Raw genomic sequence first — 10120 nt, forward strand, 5'->3', positions numbered from 1 at the left:
AAAATCAAACAAGTGTTGGAAACATAAAGAAGGCACCTTTTATCATATGTGGTCGTCTTGCAATAAGGTAAAAACGTACTGGGAAATGATATATAATGAATGGGAAAAGATGTTTAAGTTAACATTTGTTTTAAAAAACCAGAAGCTTTTCTTTTGGGAATTATAGGTACAGTATAGATAGTATAGAAATTTATTTATGTATGAAACCACAGGTGCAAGAATGTTATTTGCCCAAAAATGGAACGATGAAGGAATGAACGAAAGATTGGTTACAAAAACGTATGGACTATGCAAAAATGGTGAAACTTACCAGAAGAATAAGAAATCAGGATAACAAACTTATTATAAAGGAATGGAAATGGTATAATGAATGGCTGGGGCAGGTTCCACAGAGGGGATGCACTGGGACACCCGATCTCAGTGGTCACGGGTAGGAGGAGGAGTTACACTAAGACCACATCAAGTCACCAAGGAGGCAGGTTTAGTCATTGTTTGAGGACTATCCTTGCCTCTGGGTCTGGTCTTGACCAGAAAGATACTGGAACCAACAAGGGAAACCCACATGACCTGAAAGTGTTGCTGTGCAATGCCAGGTCAATGATTCACAAGACCGCTGTCATCCACGACTTGATCATGGAAATAGGACTTGACTTGGCATGTGTAACAGCGATTTGGCTGGATGAAGCAGATGGGCCTGTTCTTGCCAGGTTTCTCTTACACACAGCAACCGAGATCATATGGAAGGGGAGGGGGGTGTTGCAGTTATTTTTAGGAAGTCGGTAGCTTGCTCCAGGCATCCTATTGGAAAGACCCAGTTTTCTGAGTGCATGTTCTGGACGCTGGGCAATAGGGGCGGTACAGAATTCCTTTTGGGGTACTGACTTCCCTGCTGCACCAAGGATTCCCTGCCCGAGCTGCTTCAGGTCGTGGCAGATGTTCTCCTGGAGACACCTAGTTTGGTTGTCCTAGGGCAGGAACATCCAACTTCCAAGAGACTGCAATCTACTCCCAGGAAAAAAACCTAGCAGTGATCTACCCATTTGGGGGCGGGGGGGGGACACCCAAAGTTTTTGAGCTTTTTGTAGGGGGGCGAGCAAATACTTCTGCCACTTTTTGGGGGGAACGCAACATGAATCGCTAAACAAGAAGTTGCATGTCGAGGTCCCCCAAGCCAGCCCTATATAATTCACACATAATTTTTGTTTAAGGTTTTTGGCATAATTTTGGCCACAACTTTATTAAAATACATAAATGTGAGCGGTTGCTTAGGCATTGGTTATGACTATCTGTCTCCACGCCCAGGGATAGAACTGACTTCCGGATTCCAGCGAAAGCCAGTGAGGGAAAACAATAATGGGGAAAGCATGGAGCCGGGCACCAGACCCTCATCCCCCCCACATGCTCCCGGGGGCTTGCGCGGCCCTAAGCCCCATTCAGGGGTATGGACAAAAGAATGGCAAGTGCCTGGATTCCTTTAATGGAATTCCCATTCCGCAGCAGCATTGGAGGGGCAGGCACTTACCCCTCCACCAACCAATTTTTTAACCAATGCCTAACCGCCAATCGAGCCCTCAGGCTCACCGCCAAACCACTCACAACTGCACCCAATTCCTCAACCCCGACGACACAGCAGTAAACCAAATGTCATAACCAGCTGGAGACTGGTGCACTCCATCATCCCTGTAAAAAGAAGAAGCTTGATGTTAATGTCAGGGTGCAAAATTAAGCACACACACACACCCGGAATAAACCCTCTTAGCCACAGCACTATTAGTGTGCTTCCTGCACTGCATGGCAGACAACCACACCTCCCAAGGCAAGGACCTTCATGGCCACTGCACTATCCACACACTTTCTGGCCCTCTCAGTGGCAGGTGGGCCGTGGCTACCGCACCACGCATGTCGCTGAAGCAATTGTAACCAAAATATTTTGAGTCCAGGGAGAGCTGCCATCAACTCATCCAAGTCCTCATGCATGTGGGACTCAAACTTAAATGCCAGGGGAAGACAGCATATCATTTTCGCCCTGCTGCACCGCATGCGCTGCAGGAGGACCTACATAGGTCACACTCAACCACACCAAAGGAAGGAACTCCTCCCAAAGCATTCCCCATCTGAACATCCGGGATACATTCACATGGGCAGGAAGGCCGAGATGGCGCCCCCAGTCCAGGCTCGTCAGCATGCTTGCCAGCTCAGTGCATGATGCTGTGGCCGACAATCCAAATGCGCACAGCTGCTCCTATGAAAAAAGGAAATAACAGACAGGCATCAGTACAGGCATCATTGATGATGCTTCCTGATGTAACCTTTGTCAGCGTCAGACTTCCGATGACCCGTATGCACAATCCTGTCTACTGACAGGCCCCAGTGCGCAGTCTTTGCACCTATTTGGAAGGAATGAGGCATGTTCAGCAGTAGGCAAGCCGCAGGCTGCAATAACTGGTGCACGACGTGAGCAATTAGATGCCTGTCTAACGGGAACCCATTTTCGTGCACTAGAATCGAGCCAGCCCCCAGGGGAACGAAAAGCCAAATATTTCTGGTATCCAATAACAGGGCAAGGGCCCGCCTCACCCTTGACTGGAAGCCTGATGGTGGCAGGCAACCCTGCCCACTAGGTCTGACTTAGAGCTCCAAACACTAATGACAAGCTCCAAAGCAGATAAGGAAAAGTCCTGAGGAAATAAGCCTCCAGACTCTCAGCCTCGTGCTGGCTCCAACACAATTTCCCCAACCCTCAGTACACCAAAATTACAATGGAATACTGAAAGAAGTCTCGCCTTGATCTCGAACCAGCAGACAAGTCTTAACTTGTTGTGGATACTGCATAGGTCAAAAATTGACTGGCTTCCTGCCTGCTGTCCTGTGAAGGTTGGAGCCTATTCCAACCTTCCAAGGCCCTGCGCACGACCCTTTTTTACAAGGGTCTCTGAAAAATTAAAGCTTTACTATAGCAGACTGAAATATACTCAGAGTCGATGGTGGATTTCATGCTCATAGTGGTGAGGAGGAATGAATGCCCCCTCAAAGTATCTGCTTTATATACATTATTTACACAATGGGCTGCATGTGATTGGCTAATTCCGAAATTCTCCTGTAGGCCAATCAGGTTGTGGATTCACTTCCATCTGGAGCCGGATTGTGTGGCTCCTGCAGACCAATCATATTGCTGCATTGTTCTAGGACCAATCAGACTGGTGCATTTTGGATCCTATTCAACTCAGTACATAACACAGACATTGCAGCGGACTGAATTCTGATAGCCTTAGCAGTGCATCCGATCTGCAGCAGCTGGGCCAAGTACTGCAGGGCCTTCTCAGAGGAAGGGGGCAAGTTCCTCTGAATGGCCGAGGACTGCCAGCTAAACGCTAAGAAATCAGTCCAGGCCTTCTCATAAGACCTAAAAGCGGAAGGGGAAACATAAGCTACTACTCCCCGTAATTATTAATTGTTGCCAATGTGCCACAGGAGCTCCAGAAAAATCCGGCTATAGCTGGGCGTCCAGCAGCCGGGATCTGAAGCTCTCCAACTGAAAAAATGGGATAGAGCGTCAGCGAAAACATTAGATGATCCCGTAATAAAGAGAGCAGAAACACAATATTAAACCTTAAGCAGTGCAGCTGGAAAGCACATAAAAGGGGTGGAGACTCTGCCGGAGCATGAGAACCGTTTTGCCAGGACGCTCACCACTGCCTGGTTATCAGACCAAGACAGACCCAATGGTCCCTTAACTCCTCAGTCCAGATGTGTGCTGCCACTCCAATGGGGAAAACTCAAAGTTCTTTTTTGGGAGCAATATCACTAATGGGCCGAACTACCCAATAACGCAGGTGGCGCTGTGGGTTAAACCACAGAGCCTAGGACTTGCCAATCAGAAGGTCGGCAGTTCGAATTCCTGCGACGGGGTGAGCTCCCGTTGCTCGGTCCCTGCTCCTGCCAACCTAGCAGTCCGAAAGCACATCAAAGTGCAAGTAGATAAATAGGAACCGGCGGGAACGTAAACGGCGTTTCCGTGCACTGCTCTGGTTCACCAGAAGTGGCTTAGTCATGCTGGCCACGTGACCCGGAAGCTGTACCCCGGCTCCCTCAGCCAGTAAAGTGAGATGAGTGCTGCAACCCCAGTCTCGGTCACGACTGGACCTAAAGGTCAGGGGTCCCTTTACCTTTACCCAGCAACAGAATACAGTGGTACCTTAGGTTACATACGCTTCAGGTTACATATGCTTCAGGTTACAGACTCTGCTGACCCAGAAATTTGCTTCAGGATGAGAACAGAAATCGCACGGCGGCAGCGGGAGGCCCCATTAGCTAAAGTGGTGCTTCAAGTTAAGAACAGTTTCAGGTTAAGAACGGACCTCTGGAACGAATTAAGTATGTAGCCAGAGGTACCACCGTAGTCCAAAAGGAGAAGCTTGTTTTGTTTTGTTTTGTTTTATTATAACAATGGCTAAGTGGGGGATATGAACCCTGTCTCCCAGGTCCTTAGTCCTGCACTCTAGCCACAAACCACAATGGCTTGTCTCTAGAATGGCGGTTGCCACTATCAGAGCAAAACAAACTAGAAGAAAATAAACTTATTCAGAAGCCGCATAGTTCAAGAGCATACACAGAGTGCTCATAATCATTGGAGGCACAGAGAGCCTCTGGCTCCCTCTGTCTGCCTCAGATATACATTAGCAACAACTGAGCCTGCAAGCAGATGTCACGTGTTATAGAGACTTAACAATTTACTGTACTGCTAACTGTAGCAGGCTTAGGCTTGGATGTTATGTGCAGGCTGTGAAGGCTCCTAAGAATATTTGTTTTATTGCAATATTAAAGGAAGCTCAAAATGGTGCTCCTGCCCAAGGCTAGATTAAAATTCAGCCAACAGCACTGCACGCACCCAAAATAAAGCCAACCTTTGGGGATACTATAAACGAAAGTGATTCCAGCTAAGCTGGGAACAGCCCTGACTAGCCCCACAATTAACAAACTGGCAAAAGGGGGGGGGACATTTTTTGCAAAAGAAAGCCCCTAATGGGGGCTCTCTCCCTATTGGGAAAGGCAACCCAAGGAGGATTACACACAGGCAACGCCCACAGATACAGGGAGAATCTTTCCAAAGGGCAGGGTGAGGGGTGGGGTGGGAAATCAAACGGGGGAAAAGGGGAATTAAATTAATTAAGGGAGTAGAGAGGATTAAAAAGAAGGGGGAAGTAAAGAAATGTAACCAGACCGCTCCACTGTCCTCCAGACGGTCCAAGTGCTCCAGGTGATCCGATGCACGCAGCAAAAGAGCCCAGTCAGTGATGTGTGACTTGATTTTATAACCTTTGGTCCATCCCCCTAAATGGCAACACCAAAATTTGCCCAGTAACCCAACCGCCCAATCACTGTGGATAGTCATCCATACTAACCCACCCAGCAACAGAGGGGTGGCCTGTTCAGATCCCACCGCAACACGTGTTCTCTATGAAGGAGAACACGCTTAATCCTGCCATCTTCCATTCTTGAAATTGTGTGCAAATAATGGACAGAGTGAGGGGGCAGGGCCAGGCCTCATTCCCCCCCTGCGGAGGAAATAGAGCCTGCGGTCAACTTCTATCAAGAGGGGATCAACCTGTTGATTGTGGTCGACCGGTTGGACATCCCTGTCCTAGGGGATTTTAATATCTATTTCGACATGACTTTACAAGGGGCACTCAGGACTTCGTGGAAAGCATGGCCTTCATGGGGTTGTCCCTGAATAAGTTTGACCCAACTCATAGTCGCGGACCTGCCTTAGACCTGGTGTTCACCTCTGTGGACGTGGGTGATTCAACAGTTAAGTAAAATGAAACAAAAGAGGTGCCATGGTCGGATCACTTCCTGATGCAAGTGGACTTCTCAACAACCCTTCCCTTCTGCAGGGAGGTGGGACCGATTTGGATGGTCTGCCCCCGCCACTTCATGGATCTAAATGGTTTCCAAAGAGTGGTAGGGGGTGTTTTATCCCGTGTTGATGGCCTTTCAGATGATTCCCTGGTGGCCTGCTGGAATGCAGAGTTAACCAGGGCTGGCTCTGAAGCGCCCTCTCTGACTGCATGGAGTCCGGACAGCCCCATGATTTTCCCCAGAGCTGAGGGCAATGAAACAATTGCTGAGACAGCTAGAGTGCCGGTGGCAGAAAGCTGCTTCTGATTCTGAATTGGACCAGACATGGGTTAGAGCTCAATTTGACGAGCCTACCAAGTGGCGATAGCGATGGCAAAGAGGGCTTTTTATAAGGAAGCTCCCTTTTAGGATTCTGCCTTTCCTTGTGCTGCACAAACTATAGATTCCTTAGCCCCAGGTATCCATATATCGGGTATCTTGCCGATTGGAAGGTTGGCGGTTCGAATTTGTGCAACGGGGTGAGCTCCCATTGCTCTGTCCCAGCTTCTGCCAACTTAGCAGTTCCAAATCACACCAGATAAATCTGCAGCGGGAAGACAAACGGCATTTCCATGTCACGGTGTCCCCTTGCATCAAAAGTGGTTTAGTCATGCTGGCCACATGACCCAGAAAGCTGTCTGTGGGCAAACGCCGGCTCCCTTGGCTTGAAAAGCGAGATAAGCGCCACACCCCATAGTCACCTTTAACTGGACTTAACTGTCTTGAGGGTCCTTTACCTTTTACCGTTTCTTTCCTTTATCTGAACAAGCACTCTGCTCCCAAAAGAACCTGCCCAGGCCATTTTCTGAGGCTCTGCTCCAGAGGCAAGGGGCTGTGGAATCACTTTTAAGGAGGAAAGTTTGTGTGGATTATGGGAAAACCAACTTCATATAACCAGCCTGCTTTCTAATTAATGCAGGAAGGGGTTAATAGCACAGACTAAGCTGTTCTGCCAGGCTTAGGTGTGTCCACTTCCCCTTCCTTTGGGAGGGACTAGGTAATCAAGCTTCTGCTGTCCCCTAGTCTACCTGAGAAGCTCAACGGGTGAAGAGGTTTGCATGGAGGAAGTCTAGATCGTAAAGCATGCACATTTCCAGAAGCAGCAGCAGCACAAGTAACCTTCAGGCTGTTTCCCTCAAAGATGGTTCCCAGCCTTACTGCCTCCTCCTCCTCCTGCCTAGAAACCTTTGCTTCAAACCTCCCTTTTCCTGTCCCCTAAACACACAGTTACCCTGGCAACTTTTGTGGCATCTGACTCCCCAGGCCAAAGGATCCTTCTACAGCCTATCAATACATTTTTGTAATGCTAACAGGTCTGCTCTTCCAGGTTGGTTTGCATAAGCCAGCCCAGGAATTTCTTTGCAGCTTGCGTTGTCCCTTCATACCACAAATAACCAAAATCCTAGCATTTATTAATTTCTAGGTTTATACTGTCTATAACATTATTTTGTGACATTAAATCTCTGCTGGGGTTCTCTCACCAAAGAATACTTGCCCCAAACTTGGATATTAACATGCAGGACTTTTCCTATATTATTATTGCACCAATGAGGATGTTTTGTCTAATTCTTCACTCAAAACTTCCATTTGACACAACTGTGCGTTGAATGTTATCTTGTTATTATGAGCGCAGTAGTCTTCAGGGAACATAAAGTCTTGCTGTACACATTTCATGGTTCTGTCAGTTTGACCCTGAAGCTCGCTGGGTTACAGCTTTTCTCCTAAGAGGCAATTTCAAAATAAAGATAAGTTTTTAAATAACCCTAAAGAAATGCAGAAAAGAAATGTAGGGTGCTATCCAACATTAGCTGTGCTCAGAGTAAGCCCACTATTTTCAGCAGGTCTGCTATATAACCTAGTTTGATCTAATCCATAGCTTTTTAATTGTTTCAGTTTTAAAAAATTAATTTAGTTGTCATTTCTATTGTTTTATATACTTTGACTGGAAGGGTTGCTTTGTGCAACATCCAGAGAACTTCTGTTATGAGATGGCTGCATAAAAGCAGAATAAACAAATTGAATAAGCCATGTGTGTGTAATGTGTAGTGCTGTCTTCAGTGTTTATTCTTCTACCATGTTATTGTGTGTGGACAGCGCTTGATGATTATCAGATATGTTGTCCTTTAAAACTCAGGTGGGGAACCTGTGCAGAGTGTTCACGCTCCCCGTTTTACAGAGGACAGCCCTCTATTTGAAAGCTGCGTCCATTCCAAATTGTGGGAATTACACTGTAGTTCCCATTTGCAGAGTGTGTGGAAGACAGCCCTGGGTCCTTTGACTCTTTAATTAGTTCTCTTTTCTCTCCCATAAAAATTACGCAAGTCACTCTCTTTTAAAGTTAAAATAACATACTACTATTACTTAGTGTACTTGCACTTGTAGATTAAAATACACAATGTAGATAAAGGTAAAGGGACCCCTGACCATTAGTTCCAGTCGTGACCGACTCTGGGGTTGCGGAGCTCATCTCGCTTTATTGGCCGAGGGAGCCGGCGTACAGCTTCCGGGTCATGTGGCCAGCATGGCCAAGCCGTTTCTGGCTAACCAGAGCAGAGCACAGAAACGCCGTTTACCTTCCTGCCGGAGTGGTACCGGCGGTACTTGCACTTTGACGTGCTTTCGAACTGCTAGGTTGGCAGGAGCAGGGACCGAGCAACGGGAGCTCACCCCGTCGTAGGGATTCGAACTGCTGACCTTCTGATCGGCAAGTCCTAGGCTCTGTGGTTTAACCCACAGCGCCACCCGCGTCCCTCACAATGTAGGTAGATGATGCTTAATTTGCTAGAACGTCTAACATCCTAACATTTAACATCTACCGTATTTTTCGCCCCATAGGACGCACTTTTCCCCCTCCAAAAATGAAGGGGAAATGTGTGTGCGTCCTATGGGGCGAATGCAGGCTTTCGCTGAAGCCTGGACAGCGAGAGGTGTCGGTGCGCACCAACCCTTCTCGCTCTCCAGGCTTCAGGAAGCTATCCGCAAGCCTTGCAAGCCCTGCGGGAGTTCCCGCGGGCTCACAAGGCTTGCGGGCAGCAGCCTGCAGCCCGAAGCACGGGGTGCCCTCCGGAGGGCGCACCATGCTTCGGGGTGCAAGGCTTGGGGGGGCAGCCGCAGCTGGGGGTGGTGGAATAAATTGTTTTTATTCATTTCCTCCCCCCAAAAATGAGGTGTGTCCTATGGGCCGGTGTGCCCTATAGGACGAAAAATACGGTAATTAGATTAAACATGAAAGCTCATACCTTGAAAGCTTATATTTAGTTAATCTTAAAGGTGCCACTGGAATTATTAAAAAAGATTTTTCCGTCTTCCATCTTGTTATTTATTATGACTTTGACAGATCAACACGGCTTTCCACCTGAATCCAACTCTGAGGCAGACATCAGCACAACAGAACATATCTTCTGGTCAGCTGAGACTGTTCCGCTAACTGCCATAACTATACCAACTCTATAACTATGTACGACATCACAGAGTTCTGCAGTTCTTGTAATTAACCCTTTACATAGGCGTTTTCGATGCTAACATCCTCACAAATCTGGTTTAAAGATAAGGAACTCCAGTGCCAAGGTTTTCCTGATCTGGATTCTATAAATCTACGAATGGCCATAACTGTCAAACCAATCTTACTTGGGAGAAGGCACTTGTAGCTCCAGTGACAGTTGCATTCAGAAGCACCCCCAAACTGCAAACCTCCTCCTTCAGGGAAAGTGCAACCTTATCTAGAGTAGGCAGTTTAGCACTTGATCTAATTGGAGGTTTGCATTATGTTTCTCTTTTAAAAGTCTGCTTTCACTTATGAGAATGCTACAGATCACAGCTGTCCTGAACCTCTGTTAAAAACTTCAACTTTCAAACTAATCGGCCAGGAAAATTGTCCAACGCAATGGAGTCTGAGCTCTTGGGCCACATTCTTCTTTCCAAGAGCTCTGCAAGGCAGTCTGCTTGCAGATGCACCCGTCAGTATCTTTCCTAAGGTTGCTGAACTGCAGTCCTACCACACCTGCCCAATGGCCATGCTTGCTAGGGCTAATGGGAATAAGGGTTTAGCAACTTTGGAAGGACAAAGATTCCCCACACCTGCATTAAAAGCTAGCAGATGCCCACTGGGGGAGGAGGAGGAGTGCGTGGGGAGCGCACCACCCCTGGCAGCGCTATCCCAGTGGGGTGCCATCACGGCAACCCCCCCACCCATGCTGGATGCCACACCCCTGCAGGAGGCATG

The 10120-nt window shown here is 47.7% G+C and overlaps 1 long non-coding RNA gene across 2 annotated transcripts; it reads right to left on the reverse strand.

The window, feature by feature from the left end:
* On the reverse strand, positions 1–9861 carry LOC309524185. Of its 2 annotated transcripts, XR_014215831.1 has the most exons (3): positions 9138–9860; positions 7380–7619; positions 1–2242 (listed from the first exon to the last, which is right to left on the reverse strand). It is a non-coding gene; the product is annotated as an uncharacterized lncRNA (long non-coding RNA). The 2 variants fall into 2 exon arrangements; XR_014215832.1 differs by lacking the exon at positions 1–2242 and having other exon boundaries at positions 7290–7619; positions 9138–9861.
* Positions 9862–10120: the final 259 nt, after the last annotated feature.

The sequence above is a fragment of the Podarcis vaucheri genome (assembly GCF_965113315.1).
Source record: "Podarcis vaucheri genome assembly, chromosome: Z".
NCBI lineage: Eukaryota > Metazoa > Chordata > Lepidosauria > Squamata > Lacertidae > Podarcis > Podarcis vaucheri.